The sequence below is a fragment of the Protomyctophum parallelum genome (genome assembly GCF_964188405.1).
Source record: "Protomyctophum parallelum genome assembly, chromosome: 13".
Classification (NCBI taxonomy): Eukaryota; Metazoa; Chordata; class Actinopteri; order Myctophiformes; family Myctophidae; genus Protomyctophum; species Protomyctophum parallelum.
Window position 1 is genome coordinate 11,838,469 of NC_139708.1, and position 16,692 is coordinate 11,855,160.

Below are 16,692 nucleotides of genomic sequence, written 5' to 3' on the forward strand. Positions count from 1 at the left end.
ACGCAACATATTAGATAGCCTCGTACAGTATTTGAACAAAACGAAAACAAATGCAGGAAAGTGACAGTTTGTACTGGGCCTGTCCCATCTCGCGCAAGCAACCGTGTGCACACACAAACACACACACACACACACACACACACACACACACACACACACACACACACACACACACACACACACACACACACACACACACACACACACACACACACACACAGGTCTAATTATCCCTGACGGAGGTCAACAATATGGGGGAGTATTTCTGCAGATCTCCCTCTCTCTGGGAGCAGAGAGCCTGAATCCATTGGAAGCGGTGTGCCACCAGCAGCAGCCAATAGGATTGGACACAGCTCAGCGAGCGTGCCGTCTTCCCCGAGAAGAGACAGTGACCCCCGGCCCTGGCCTCCTCTCTTCCTCTCCGGCATGCAGGAGGTGTCCGCACGCAACCGCATCGGCCTCGCCGAGGCGGCCCGATGTGGGCCAGACAGGTCCATCAGCAAGCAATCGCACATCGGCACAGACAGTTCCGATGGACGGACGGACTGCATCCCATTTCCTATTGCATTTCTCCTCACGGCGGCAGAGAGAGACATTCCCCGCGGTCGCATAATACTGTGGCCGAGACGATCGTAGCCGAAACGGAGGGCAGGAAGATGGAAGGCACGCACCTCTAAGGTGATCATCTGGGAAAAAACAACGAAGGGGATTGGCTCTCGGAAGCCCGGTTGCGGCACGTGGGGGGAGGGGGGCAGTTCTCACCCCGAAGCTCCTGAGGTCGGCCATTTTCGTCCACGCGGCCAAGTATAAATCAGGCGTTACGACGCCATTGCGACCGCTGCCGAAATGACAAGGAGGCTGCCAGTGCGACACAGCCTTGCCCCCTTTCCCATCTCTCTCTCTCTCTCCCTCTCTCTCTCTATTAATTAAGGTAATAAATCGCCCCATGTCATATTTGTCATCTTTTCAATCATCGGTTAATGAGGTGAAACATGTGGAAGGGGGAGCGGGTGTGTGTGTGTGTGTGGGGGGGGGGGGGGGGGTGAGGGGGGTGTCAGAGAGACGGACAAAGGTGTGGGGGAAGGGGGGCTCTTTGAGGCGTCATTCTCTGAACGAGACGCCGGCCTGGGGTCTGGAGAGACGCGCTCTGTGTTGTACAAAAAAAAGAAAAAAGTTAGCCTGGAGGTGAAGTTGGCTGCTGTGCCTAACGCATACCGTCGTGGCACCACGGCGATGCTCTGTGCCCCGCGGCAGAGTCTGTGCGTGGATGGATGTGAATGCAAATCAGAGCGAAAATGGAGAGTATGAGGAAGGCAGGAGGATAGGGAGAGAGAGAGAGGGGGGGGGGGGGGGGGGGGGGGGGGGGGGGGGGGGAGCAGAGCGATAGAAGGAGAGCGAGATAGCCCTGGAGGCCTGGTATCTGATGCAGGGCCTGATTAGAATTTTGTCATACCGCAATGTTACAAATTAAAATGAATTAGATCTTCCCGTGGCCTGACCTCCATTAAAAACACTTCATCGTTGATGAGCCATGATGCCATCTGCGATCGATCGGAGAAGAGAATCAGTACGGGCGTGTGTCCCGCCTCTCTCTCCCTCTCTCTCCCTCCTCTCTCTCTCTCTCTCTCCTCTCTCTCTCTCTCTCTGCCAAGGCGGGACATCTAAAGCAATTTAGGGCTTATTGAGGGATTGATCAGAGGGGGGGGGGGGGGGGGGGGGGGGGAGGGAGACACTCGAGGGCTTCACACACTCGAGGGGATGAAAAGTCTGAGGTGTGTGGCACGGCCCGCCGCTGCCGCCGATCCCTTACGAGGGGAGGAGGAGGGGGGTCTCAAATCTAAATGCTAATGGTTTCTTTAAGAGCCCGGGTGCCCTTTAACCACTACAGTCAGACGTGAAGGATGGCTCTCAGGGTTTCGACAGCTCCGTCTTGTCCTGACCCTGAAACCGTCCCCCAACCAAGCAACCACCCCCATCCACAGCACGCGCTGTGGATGGGGGTGTTCAAAGTTCAAATGTAGGGTAGAAAAAAAGTAAATGTACACATTGCAGCGTTAAGTGATTCATTAATAATGTCCTCTCCCCATTCCTAGAAATGTAGGAGAGTCAAAAGTGCAATATTGGTCTTGACATCTAATGATGTGAAAGTCATCCAAAGTATTCCAAAATGTACTGAAGTAGCCTAAAGATACTAAATGCACTTTGTTACTACCGGTAAGCACCACTGCAGGCCACAGTCCAACGCAAGACAGATTGGCGGCAGCACTGCAAGCATTACTGAGAGCCGTCACATCCAGCCCAATATAATTCATAATACTGTGACAGAGAAAGAGAAGAAAATAAATAAATAAGCAAGCTTATTTCCCGGTCTAGGAAACTGGTGGTATTTGAAAGACAGGAGCGTTAGGGTGAAATTGATGCGGTCCGTCTGGCTCTGATAATGCTGACCGCGTGGAAAAGCCTTCCAAGAATAGGACTGATGCTTTGACTGAATGATCCACATCATTTGCAAACAAATAGATCGTCACACGCCGCAAAAATCCAGCCCTCACTCTGAGTGGCATTTGTTTTTAAATGTAACGCGCTTAAACTCTCTAGACCAGGTCTTCAACAGGGGGTCCTCAGAGAGGGGGGTCCAGGGGGTCCTCAGAGAGGGGGGTCCAGGGAGTCCTCAGAGAGGGGGATAGCAAACTCAAAACAGTGGCCCATCTAGTAACTCTGAGGACCCCCTGGACCCCCAGAGTTACTAGATGGGCCACTGTTTTGAGTCTGTCTGTCTCTAGTAGGCTATATGACCCTGACCCCTGCAGCTGATTGCGGTCGCATTTGGCGCACACACACACACACACACACACACACACACACACACACACACACACACACACACCACACACACACACACACACACACACACACACACACACACACACACACACACACACACACACACACACACACACACACACACACACAGTGAGCTTGTAGGCAAAGAGGTTTGGTGTTGGGGGAGAATCACACTTGTGTGAAGTGAGTAGTGCCTTTGAAGGCACACACACAAACAAACAACTTGGCTGCCACATGATGATCAGTATACTGTGTAGATCATCATACATCATTTAATGACCAACTGCATTTTTGTGATTGGTTGGACGATTTGCTCGTCTACATATATGACGTAAATTTTCCCTGTGTTTATGTTGCCACAAATTTGCGTCATATTTGGCGGACATTTTACCTAATTTCTCCTTTCATTGTCAATGGCAAATATGAGACTTGTGTGGACAAAAGCTGTATATAGCGCCCCTCAAAGTAGCCTACAGTCAAAGTTCAAGTTTACAAAGTATTGAGGGTTTAAGTGGTGAAATGTCTGAAAATACACATTACCACATTAACACAGTAACTGCATCAAAAATCTAATTTAATTTCAAGAATCAAAGTATATTGATATAAGATTCATATTGTATCATTTTGCATTGCAAATAATCAGTATTGAATCGTTTTGCAATGCAATAAGATTGTATCAAAGCTGTATTTAGCAATTTTAAGAAAAGAAAAGATGGGTTTCCATTCCAAATTGCTACACTTGGTCTATCGATAAATCTGTATGTGTTCATGTCAAGGTGCGGGTTTATCCATATGCGTTCAAATATAATGTCCATGAATTTGCCAGAGAATCACTGCATAATAAATGTTTCCCTTAAAAAACTATCCACATGTTTCAGACTGATTCAATTGTTTTGCTAAATAGTCACTATCAATTTTAATGCATTGAATCATATTGTATCGCTTTGAATTAACCTATCCACGTATCGTCAACCATGTATTGTGCGTATTGCTTTTAATATGTATCGTTACACCCCTAGTAAATAACCAACACAGGCTATCATACTATAGTCCATGAAGCTATCTATGAAATAATTGATGAAAACATACTCTGGGCCTCAGACTGCTATTATTTTCATCCACACACACACAAGTTTCTTTGCCAAAATAGCTGATCAGCAAGTGCATGCTATTTTTGCCTTATATTCCCCCCAGAATGTGCATGCTGCGGTTCAACAGTTAAGTATTATCCCTGTATCTCTCTTTGATCGTAAAAAACAAAACAAACTCCCAAACTCTCTACGGTCTCTCTCGCTCTCTCTCGCCCTCTCTCCTTTTTAACCTATACCTGAACTCCACACTTTGTTCCGCATTTATGGAGGGGGATCTACTCAGAACGATGTTCAAAGAAACATTTGTATGCACATCTATTATAGTCACTGGTGAAGGTCAGGACAAGGTCATAATAAAGTGACAGCACAAATAAGAAAAATGTCCGGACAACAGCTTGAGGCTCAGAAAACAGTGCTAACTGTGCAAAATGCAGAGTCACAAACACCCCAGAGCAGGTCTCCAGAGTGTGACGTATTAGGTATCATAATTATGCTACATCATTTCTTAAGGTGCGAGTAAAAATGTAATGAGTTCGTTTCAGTGACTTGCAAGAGAATGAGTGAAAAAAAAGATCCTGGAGGTTACGATGGATGCTCCATGGAAGCCCAACCCGTAACTGTTATGGAGCTTTCAGTGTGAATGGAGGCGCGGGAGTGTTAGGAGCTAACGTGTGGAGACCGGTGTGAAGAAGACGTGCATGAGCTTTGTCCCTTCCCCTGTGAGCCGCAAGTAAAGTCTGCGGCGCTTCCACGTTCCATTAATAAAAAACATTCAACGTTCGCCTGACGTTAATCTGGTGTCGACCGAGTTTTTGTTTTGGTTTATCATAGTGCACAGCAGGAGTTTAAAGTGGAGTTTAAATGTGGGGTGGACATAAAAGTGAATGAACTGAACTGCATTAAAACATTTATACAAAACCTTAAACTGACTTTCTGTGTGTGGAGTATTGACTTCAGTGTCTCCACCAGGCCGAAGGCATGGGGAGAGAATATGTTTTGCACTCCTTCCGTGTGCGTCCGTCCTTCTGTGTACAGCTAATCTCCGGAAACCATTAACCTGGTCGATGCCAAATTTTGCACACACACTCCCTGGATACCTCTGCCCCAAATGTTCCAGAACGGCCTGTTATAGCGCCACCAGGAGGCCGACTTTTGAAAAACACATTGTTTTATATTACTTTTTTGTTTGTTTGTTTGAAATTCTTTATTTAGGAATACCCCATTGAGAGATACAGTATCTCGTTTTCGAGGGGGTCCTCTCGTTTTCGAGAGGGTGTTCAAGCCGGATCTGTGCAATATTTCATATTCCATCCTAATTGGCTAACATTGGCTTTCAAAGTTGGCAGGATTGGCCCGTTTTGAACAAAATGCCTCAAATCATGAACGCAGCGTGCAATTTACGTGAAATCTTTCACAGACTTTCCTACTAGGATGAGGAATATGTCCCACCCTTTTCACATCGGCCTGTTATAGCGCCACCAACAGGTGTTTTTTTTGCAAAACAGTTTTTTTGAATAAAATGCCTCAAATCATCCAATTGCCATCCAAGGCGTGAGAAGAAATGGTACCCTTTTCACATTGGTCTATTATAGCGCCACCAGGAGGCCACATGCAACCTGACCTGCCCTGGTGGAGACCTGTGCCCCGAGGGGCACTTTATCTAGTTGACTTTGAGTTGGGTTGAAATCAGTGTTTTGAAGTATTTATATATTTTGACCGAGTTTAACCAGGTAGGTTGATGTTTTTTACACAGTGACCTTTAGGTTTTTGTAGGACGAAAGATATTCCAGGCTTGAACTTAAATGTCATTAACTTATTAATAGCTAAATTTCAGTAGCAATAGTTAGCACAGGCCGACAGAAACAAAGGCTGAGAGGAGTTAAACATGACGCTTGTGTGACGCGCACGCAAATAATTGCAGGTCTACTCCAAGCCCTAAGTTTTACCATTTATTTTCAGCAGTACATTACAAGATACAACAGTTCCCAGCAAATTATTACTTAAACGTGGATGTATACTGTGTTAAATTGTGTTATTGTGGTCAACAGCAAATGTGGGCTTCCAGCTCACCCCCAACTTCCCAAACTCTAGTGCCAGGTAAACGCCATGATCATTAGTGTGGCAGTGCCCTGCAGCCCCAGTGATCACACCGACCACCAGTGCAGTGCCCAATCTGTCCACTAAATTAAATACCTTACTTCAATAATAATAAATATAGCTGCAAGCAGCGATAAGGCGGGACCAATAAAGAAGACAATACACAATAAGAACAATATGCACAAATAAGAATCACAGGCTGAGTTGTCGTTACCCGGATTTGAACACACAACCTTGTGGTCTGAAGGTTAGAGCTCAAACAACTGAGCTATCTGGACAGTCAGTTGTTTCATTGTAAACGGTAATATCCTTCAGTGTTTTGGTAACAAGTGTGTGTCCTCATTTTGGGCATGTCATTATCCATTACTACAGTGTGTTTTGCGGCAATTCTTTTCACGTACATACTCTCTTCAACTGGTATTTCAGATAATGGTCCATACATTGTGTGTAGAAAGTTTCACGCAAATTGCAAAATAAAACAAATAAACAAACAAGGTATAAGCATTTTTCAAACTGCTCAAAATGGTGGAAAATCTGAGGGCGGAGCTTACTTGTCAAAGTGACAGATGTGTTCCCCATGAGTCAAGGAACATGTGGAAACAAGTGCCATGGATTTTGAGCAAACAAAGCATGATTTATGACTGTTCAAAGGTTTCATTTTTTCAGGTCAAAAGTCATAGCACGAAAGTTGTTCGGCATGAGGAGACACATATGTGTATCAAAGTGTCATTACCAACGGTCAAAGGGTTCATGCATGCACGTTTAAAGTTTGCATTTTCAGTGCTATAGCGCCACCCTTTGGCCAATTGTCATGGACTTTGCATAGTCACAGTTTGGCATGGCCCTCTACCAGATTCCTGCGTTTCACGAAAACCGACTGCACGGTTCAGCCAGAACAGCTTTTTTTGGCAGAAGAAGAAGAAGAAAAATAAACACAAAAACAATAAGTGACCAAAGTGTGACTTCTTGGTCCCTTAATAACACAAGACTAGGCATATCTATCTCAAATGCACCACGTCTCTGTGTGTGTGTGTGTGTGTGTGTGTGTGTGTGTGTGTGTGTGTGTGTGTGTGTGTGTGTGTGTGTGTGTGTGTGTGTGTGTGTGTGTGTGTGTGTGTGTGTGTGTGTGTGTACGTCTGTAATCCGCACGTAACTCGAGAATCGTTCGTCTCACCGACTTCAATTTTGACAAACCAATCCACATCATAAAAGAGTACAGAAAAGAGAATACTCAACTAGATCTCAAGTAAACGTATACTTACTGTCCGCCCCCTGCCCTGATCATTGCACGACATCTCCCACGATGGAGAAACCCATCGCGGGCGTCACCATGGCAAGAGGAGATTAAAAAAGTCATAGGTCACGTCCAAAGGGGTCGGGGTGGGGTGGGGGTGGTTGCTTGGGTCGACTATTATGCTCCTATTCTCCTCGCCTCATCTGGTGTCCTCTGCCTAGCTCCCCCCTTTGTGCAAGGTTAGTGACTGTCAATAAGCCCTCCGCAGAGGTTAAGGAGACCTATAAGGGAGGTATTATGCAAACGCTGATCTCCCCTTGGATCCCGCCGCGGAAACGCAAATAGAATGTCATAACAGCCTTGTTTCATTTCTCTCTCCCCCATCGGAATAAAATGAATCATAGCGAAGTGAACCCGGAGCCTGGTTGTTTTTTTTGTCTTGCATGACTTAAAGGAATTCATTATGATGCCTCTGTCTAGCTGCTCTATGACTCACATGCAGCTTCTGTACATAAATAAGGAGAAAGGGGAAAAAAACATTTGCAAGGTTAAATTGAGATTTAACTGCATCCTGTGACTAATACGGCTTTATTGCTCACTTCTATGTTTAAGTAGAATACAGTATTTATAGATGATTATTTCACTCCCCAGCAGACTAATTATTTTGTTTCGGAGCGTTTATTATTGCATATCTTCGCTGGCTGGTGGAAACCTTGCTTTTTTTCCCCTTTTGGATCAAATGGATCAGAGAGAACCTGTGTTCCAATGGATCTAATGTAGTTAGTATTTAGTCACAAGGGGAAGTCACTGGTTAAACATTTGTAAAAAATCTCTGATAGACGTTCAACCTGGCGTCCATTAAATAGCCAATCTACATACAAGCTTACATCGCTGGATGGATTGTGAGCTTAGTGGTAGATCGGCCATTTTAGCTACTTATGCTCAACACTGTCAATATTCATGAAGAAGAAAAAAACAAGGTGAAATAGAGGGGAATGCGCATGCATAAGTGAGTGTCAAATTGAGTAGCAAAAAGTGTGGCAAAGTGAGTTTAACGCAATCAGATAGGAGTTTTCTGTTTGGGCTGTCAAGGCCACTCAGTAAGAGCTCCCGCATAACTTCTGGGTATGATGATGTCACGTTCATATGGAGAGGTTTCTACCCGACAGACCTATGGTAGAGATTCACTCAAAGTTCAAACTGAAAACAATCGCAGTAAGCAGGAAAACCTGACAAAGAGCGCTCATCTCCCCACACATCTGTTTCTGCTGCCGGAGAATTGCTACTGCAGGTAATCCAGCGAAACTTTGTTTGCTTAATATTCTTGGCAGCGACGAAGGAACATCGACACACACCGCCGTCGGGCAGAAACATTGCATCTCCATCAAAATCTCTTTTGTTTAATAATTATTTCGTCAATAAGTGCATTTCTCGGCCCCACCTCTCTCCAATTGTTTATATTGTGTTTAGGATCCAAGATGGCCGCAGCACCAGGAGGGGGTGGGGCGGAAGTGAGCGGGTGGGGTCGACATATGCCCTTATTGGGCTGCGTTCACACATTCAAGAAACCCGTCTTGTGTCTGTGTTTAACGGCCGCTCCAATGGAAGCCCATATGGTTTGACCAAACATCTTGTTTGATGGGGAGAGGGGGGCAGAACACATCCATCAAAGCTGTGTTCAGACACAAGTCAGGTGTCAGGCACAAGGCAAGTGTGTTGAATGCAGCCCAGTAAGGGCCTATGTCGACCCCGCCCGCTCACCTCCGCCCCACCCCCTCCTAGTGCTGTGGCCATCTTGGATACTAAACACAATATAAACAATGGGAGAAGGATGGGGCCGAGAAAGGCCCTTATTAACGCCCTACTTCATCACAGATATACAATCTTGTGGATCTGGTATTCTCACAATATGAAAAATAACTGTGTAATAAGACACGGTTTTGGACATACAAGGTTTCCACCACAAGAGCGACGCATATGCCACGCACGCCCGCCAGAGGCCCAGCATGGTCTGCGGCAAAGAGTTCATCACTCTCTGCCCACTCCAAAACACACCAACAACAACACACATACAGTACAAAGACATCCCACTCCCCACCCCACATACGTCGGATCAGATCGTGAGTGAGTGAGTGAGTGAGCGAAAGAGAGAGAGAGAGCCCCCTGGGCCAATCAGCGGCGTGGAACAAAAAAAAAGGCCAGACGTTCAAGGAGAACGAAATGCCCCCATTGATTGGTCCGTGTCGTTCCGCTCCTACCGCCCCCCTTCCCCCAACCCATCCCCCCCTCCCGTGTGCCGCACCTCTCCTCCAATCAATACCCTGAGAGATAAGCAGCCGTCAGGCCCGCTGACATTGGTTGATGTGCAGCCCGAGCGCGTATATACTGCCATGACGAGGGGATGACCTCCCGCTCGCCTCCCGGTCACGCAAGACTCGCCCATGAGAGCAGTCTCAGGGCCGACGTCACGGCGAGGGGCAAAATAAGACAGAGATCACTCACACGCCATTCGGTGTGAAGCCTTAACGATTCCCATTATTCAAAATATAATATGAGCCCATACGGTACAGTAGCACACATACAGTATTGCAGTCATATTACTGTAGTGGTACTCAAGGCTGAGGTCACAAGGATCCTCTGGGTTACTTGAGGGGGCTCCAAGTGGACCTTACAGGCCTGCAACTCAGAGAGTGTATTGTATACCATATGTAGTGATGCTCAGGAGCACTCGCCAGACCGACACAGCCTGTGGAACCAATAGGGCTGAGCTCGATTGGCATGGCTGTTGGATGCTATACAGATACATTTGTACATTAGGGTGGTTCTTGACATATATCATCACCCCATAATGTAATCCTCATCGGTTTGATTGTGCGATACCTGGAGACCAACGCTGACACTGTCACCGTACTAATCAGCTGGTTTTATCTCTTTTTGGTTTTTTTTTAGACAAGGCAATTGTTCAGACGGCTGTATTGCCAGGAGGACACAGAAAAATACAACAGCGGGCTAATTGCTGGCGGGATGGAGGGGGGGTGTGGGTAGGGATACTGGGGTTAAAACCCTTGGAAGGTTGGAGAGCAAAGTTATCCTTGCATCTACAAGGATAAATCACCACAGGAAAGAAAATAAAATTGGGGGGTGTGGACTGGTGTTATTGCTCCCCTCTGTTTGTTTTCAAAAGACGATAACGAAATAAATAAATGAGGTGTGGGGGGGGGGGGGGGGGGGTGAAATGATGCGGCGGCACGACGTACGGCGGCAGATACGGTGTTTTGTGAAATTGTGCTGTCAAATGTTTCTCCGCTCTAATTTCCTGGAGCGCAGATGATGGAGCGTGTGCGTTGACAGCTGAATGAGATAAAAAAAGAAAGAAAAAAGAAAACGTACAAAATAAAATACTTTACCTCCCGTTTTTCAGTTTACCCTGCGAACATTTTGTTTTGCAACGTCATTAATTTCATAATAATGATAGAAACAATGATTCCAGTCACCCCTAAACAACAATTGACAGACACCCTCATGCCACTTTGTTGTCGGTAAAAGACTTCCGGCCGTGTGCCCCATTCATTTCAAGTGTGTGCAGCTTGACAGACACCACCACGGAACCTCAGAATGTGGTGATACAGAAGGAGAACATTAAAAAACGTCAGTGTTAATCCGTCATGTCAGACAGCATAGATGTTACCGAATTAACCGGTACGGGTTATCTATGTGTGCAGTGTCTGAACTCAATTATGTGCCCATCGTTTATTGATTGAAGACTGTGATCAATGTTAACACATATGTTGGGCTGAGGAGCAGTATGTGTGTGCCTGTGTTCGCATGCGTTGTTCTTGCGTGCCTGCCCGTGCTTGCATTGCATTCGTGTGTGTGTGTGTGTGTGTGTGTGTGTGTGTGTGTGTGTGTGTGTGTGTGTGTGTGTGTGTGTGAGAGAGAGAGAGAGAGAGATGGGACAGGCCCAGCACAAACTGTCACTTTCCTCCCCCGTTACAGGTGCTCCACACAGGGGGCGTGGCAGTGCTGACGGACACCTTCCTCCCAGGGATTTATGGGAAATGACAGCTACCACTAAATAAAGCAGAGTGGCCGGGGCGATGGGGAGACGACAGGCAAACTAAAAGCATGCACAGGCACGCAAACACACACACACACACGCGGGCGTGCGCATGCAACCACACAACCACACAACCACAATGGCTGAAACCAGCTAAAATGTATTTTCTCCACAATTTAGGTAGAAATGTCATATTCATATACTTTGGGCCTCGCACCGATCGATACGGGCTGGAGGAGGCACAGGCAGCAGGGAGTGTTGCGCAGGAGGAGTAGGACGAAGGCTCTACAGTACATCGTCCCGGTGGAGGATCCTCACTGGCAGGTGGCAGGAATTCAATGGCGTAACGACAAAAAACTAAAAAAAAGGGTACATCATCCAACAAGCTCAAGACGCGGTGTGTTCGCGCCACGTTGTGAGCTTGTTGGTCTGTTGGCCACAGAGTCGCATCTGAAATATAAAGTGGCGTTGAGAGGAGAGGAGAGGAGAGGAGAGGAGAGGAGAGGAGAGGAGACTCCTTTGATCTGGAGCATGTGTGTTTTTGGTCTAACGGTTTAGCTCTGCCTGCCAGCAAAAAAGGGAAGAAAAAAACATTTCCTACATGGCTGCCCCTCGATGAATCATTTCACAATCCACTTACCTTTTTTAAAAGGTTAATCTACATCAATAATGTTAAGGGGGGAATTTCTGCAGCCGCCAAATGAACAGCTGCCCCGAATTCTACCTCTGAAGGCGTGGAAAGCATTACGAAATGGGGAACTCGCCACTCCACCCCCCCCCCATCCCCAATTCCAACTTCATATTTCTTTTGCGTCTGCATCATGTCTGAATGCACACGGCTCGTGCTCAGTCATCCCCCCCCCCCCCCCCCCCCCCCGTTCTATTTGAATACGACTGACGGGGGCCATTTTTAATTGAGCAGAAAGAAAGAAAAACATTACACTGCGGAGAGGAGTGCTGAACTAATAGCGAGGCTGAAATAGCATTACACTGATGGAGCGCTGACCCAGGTAAGCCTTTCTGTTGGCAGTGCGGGAAAAAAAAAGAAACATTGTGTGTTCTCTTTTCAGAGTTTTCATGGTTTTGCGGATGGAGAGAAGCGAGTCAAATCGACTTTTTGGGTGGCAAAATGGTATGTGGAAAATGATGCACGGTGAAGATCTTTGCCTAAGGCCCAACCTGGCGCGCCAGGCATCCACCTATCAGTCAGCTGCACACATACACCGACGCTGGCATTTTCACAAAATAATAATACCGTGTGGGCCAGATATGCCGTTTTCATTATGGAAAGGACTTTGTCCCGCCGTGCCAAACCAATGCTGCACAATCAGCCCCACATACTGTACATGCTACCACGCTTTCGGTCTGCTTTGTTATCGAGGAATTCATGGAGCTCGTTAGCTGCTGTCGAGAGACTTCACAGTAGAAGATAGAGCAATCCTTATACACTGGCTCCCTTTTAAGTGAAAGAATACACTTCTACTACTGCTGCTACTGCTGGTCCATAAAGCTTTTAAATGGTTTAGGGCAGTGGTTTTCAACCAGTGGTCCGGGGATTTATTGTCAAATTATTGTTAAACATTACTTACTTAAGTAGTAACATTACTTAAGTAATGTTGTACCTACGAACATCAATACAGCATGGAATTGTGGACAAATCTTATCCGACAACAAAATATATCCGTGGCTCAAATGCTGAATAAATAATGGACCTTGACATGAAAATGGTTGAAAAACCACTGGTTTAGGGCCAAAATAAATTTCAGATCGTGTGCGATATCATAAACCATCCAGGCCTCTCAGGTCACATGGGAAAGGTATTGCTGTCTGTCCCCTAGTTTCAAAACTACCTCATGGCTCCAGCACTGGCAAAGTTTGGACACGGCCATTCATAATTCTCTCCTAAAGAAAGCGAGCATGCTCTCTTTTCCCAAACGGACGTAACCCCGGATATCGACCGGACACGGTGGCGCGGCCTACCCTCGTGCGTGCGCGCATGCAGTTGCACAGGCCTGCGCGCAGCGCGCTGAAGAGTATTTTAATCCACTCAGCTCCGACCCGGCGCGAACCGAAAAGGCCACGGGCCATTAAAGCAATATTAATCATGACAATAGGACACAATAAGACATTGATTATGTAAACGGCCTTTAGTCAGAGTGCCTCAACTCTTTTTTCATCAGCAATTATCGGTTCTTCATTCAGCACTGAGCTTCACCTGAGCCCTGCGCTTGATTTTCATCTGCTCTGCGTTGCACGGCACACACACACGACTCTTCAACATGCATACAGAAACGCATATATACACACACACACCTCCACAAACGTGCATTATGCTAAACTCGCCCATGCACTGACTGAGCATATGACACATATTACACACACTGAGAACCAGCTAAACGCCCACACACACACACACACACACACACAGTGCAGTGTTGTGTGCATGGTTGTGTACTGGAGGGAGTTCTCATTAACGTGTGTGCGTGCGTGTGTGCGTGCGTGCCACTCTACAAAGACCCATCCTCAGTCTAATCACCGTCACCAGACCTCTGCTGAAATACACATCATTAATCGGCTTCAATGCTTAACAGCTTCCCTATATGCGTGCGTGCGTGTGCAATGTACGTGCATGCATGCATGTGTGCAAGCCAGTGTGTGTGCGTGTGCCGCGCGTGCGTGCGTGCATGTGTGTGTATGTAATTTGGAATATATGCAGGACTATTGTTTTTATGCAATATAGGTCAGACGGTTCATGAGCAGCAATGCCTGTTCAAAGTTTACATTTTCTCAATTGCTTGCTGTAGTGCCAGCCTTTGGCAAAAGGTTGTGTTTTGTCTCTTCGCCGTTTGGCATAGCCCTCAACGATACTGCCAGTCTTGTAGAAAAAATAATAATGTCGGAAGAAGAATAAAAGTAACAAAAACAAAAGGGTATCTATGAACTGCGTGCGTGGCTCCCTTAAAGACGGAGTACTGAGATTTTGTTATTATGGTAATACTAGGAAGATCTTTTTCTTTTTCAAAAAGTGTATAAAGAAAGTGATAAAATTGTTTTTTTTTATGTGGCCACAACCATCAGTTAATTGAAGTGTGGTCTGGTTTTCACCTAAGCACCACCCACCAGAATTTAAGCGCCACCCACACGTGTGTCAGTAAGTGGTGTTGATTCGTGTTTTCCCAGCAGCAAACCAGCATTTGCTGCTGGGGGGGAACAAAATAAAACAAGAATCCTAGAGGATACAACGCGAGTGCTGGTATTCTTTTCTACAGTCTGTATCTTCCAGAACAGTGCACCCGTTACTTTATTACGTGGAATTACTCCACGCTTTCTTCTTAAAGTATTTTGATTGGGCCTCAACATAACCACACCTGAGAGTAATGTTAACTCCACAGACGCATACGAAACAGGAAAAGTACAAAACAATGCCACTCCCTCTTTAAAAAAAACATGACAAGTTGAAATATACATACAAGGTTTCTAACGCGACATCGACCAAATTCAACGTGATTCAGAATGGACTCCTTAATCACACGCTTTGCAGATTCATATTTATCCCCTCACCCCCCCCCCCCCCCCCCCACACACACACACCTCAGCCTCTCTTCCTACCTATTAAGCCAGTTATTAATATCATAAATATTTGATTATACTTTGTGTGACCCTGGAGAGAATGACAGAGAGAGAGAGAGAGAGAGAGAGATATGAAGGTTAACATATAGAGTAGGAGCTGATTAAAATGTCTAGCGTCTGACTGGCTGGGTTCTTCGGTAGAATCCCACGCAGGGTTAACGCTATAGCTTCGCACTGCGCACTGTTTCACTGCCAACAGTGCTCGTATGTGTGTGTGTGTGTGTGTGTGTGTGTGTGTGTGTGTGTGTGTGTGTGTGTGTGTGTGTGTGTGTGTGTGTGTGTGTGTGTGTGTTGGTGGGGGGCAGGGGGGAGGAGCATTCTGGGTATTTCACCTTGTTCCACCCAAAATGTGGTTAATATGAATGGGCTCCTCAGAATAATTGTGTATAATGCATTTATTTGATTGCATTGTAGTGACTCGTGAGAGAATTGTGACTCAAATGGACCCTTGTTCTGAGACAGTCAAATTATGTGCAAGACAGAGTACATGAAAATGTGGATTACAACACTATTTAACACCTTCGAGCACTTTGGTATCAGGTAAAGGGACAATACCACAATGTAGGGGAAAAAAGCCCTCAAAACTCAAAATATACTTAAGCACCAAAGTACTCATTATGCAGATCAGTTAATTTCACAATCATATTATTGGATTGTAATTAGAAATGCATTAGCGTGTTCACCACGTGAACGTTTCAGTGCCTTTCAAGGTGGGGTTGATTTTAAGACACTGTGCTGCTGGGTATAGTTTAACGGTAACCTATAACTATAAAAATACATTTGTCACTTAATGTTATTATTATTATTAATGTAGGTTTTTTAATGATATGAATCTGGAAACGAAAGCTGACAAATAATTGTAGTAGCCTACAATATTTGACCGTGAGATGTTGTGGAGTCGAGATGTAAAGCATTATGGAACTACAAGTGAAAGAACCACGACTTGTAGGCCTACTACATTACTGTATATAAAGGAATGGAAATACCGTACTCAGGTAAAGCAAGCGTACCTCAGAACTGTACTCAAGTAAAGTGCTTGAGTACATGTACTTGATTGCTTTCCACCACTGAAGGAGTGTACAAATGCAACCTAATTGGTAACACGCTTTGGAATTAAATTAACACAGACGATTTCACCGTGTGTGTGTGTGTGTGTGTGTGTGTGTGTGTGTGTGTGTGTACCACATGGTCTTCTACAGGGAGACTCACGTGCTTGTTCCTGACATGTACACACACACACACACGAGACCCGGAAGCCATTTTGTGCTAGGAAAACTAATTCCATACCATAACCTCCGAAAACGTGAAAATTAAGTAGCATGTTAATGCCCTTGTACTGTTTTGTTCTCAGAGGCACTTTGCCCCATAATTACCATCTTTTTTTTCCCTCCACAAAAGGTTCAGAGGACAAAGTCTCCTTCCAAAGATCAATGTAATGTATACACGGAAAGTGACTCACAAATGTTTTCTATTCTGCACTTTCATTTTAGCCCCAGAATACAAATTCCCTCTATTATTGCTATATACATTATATACTCCATCTATAGCAAGCCATATAACCACTTAGCTTACCGGAGTCCCCCAGGGATCTATCCCAGGCCTCCTCCTGTTTTCCCCTCTACGCTAAACATCTTGACTGGAGAATACAAGCGTATAAGTTCACAACGATGCGTGGTGTGCTTGATGCGATGCGTGGTGTGCTTGATGCGATGCGTCGTGTGCTTGATGCGATGCGTCGT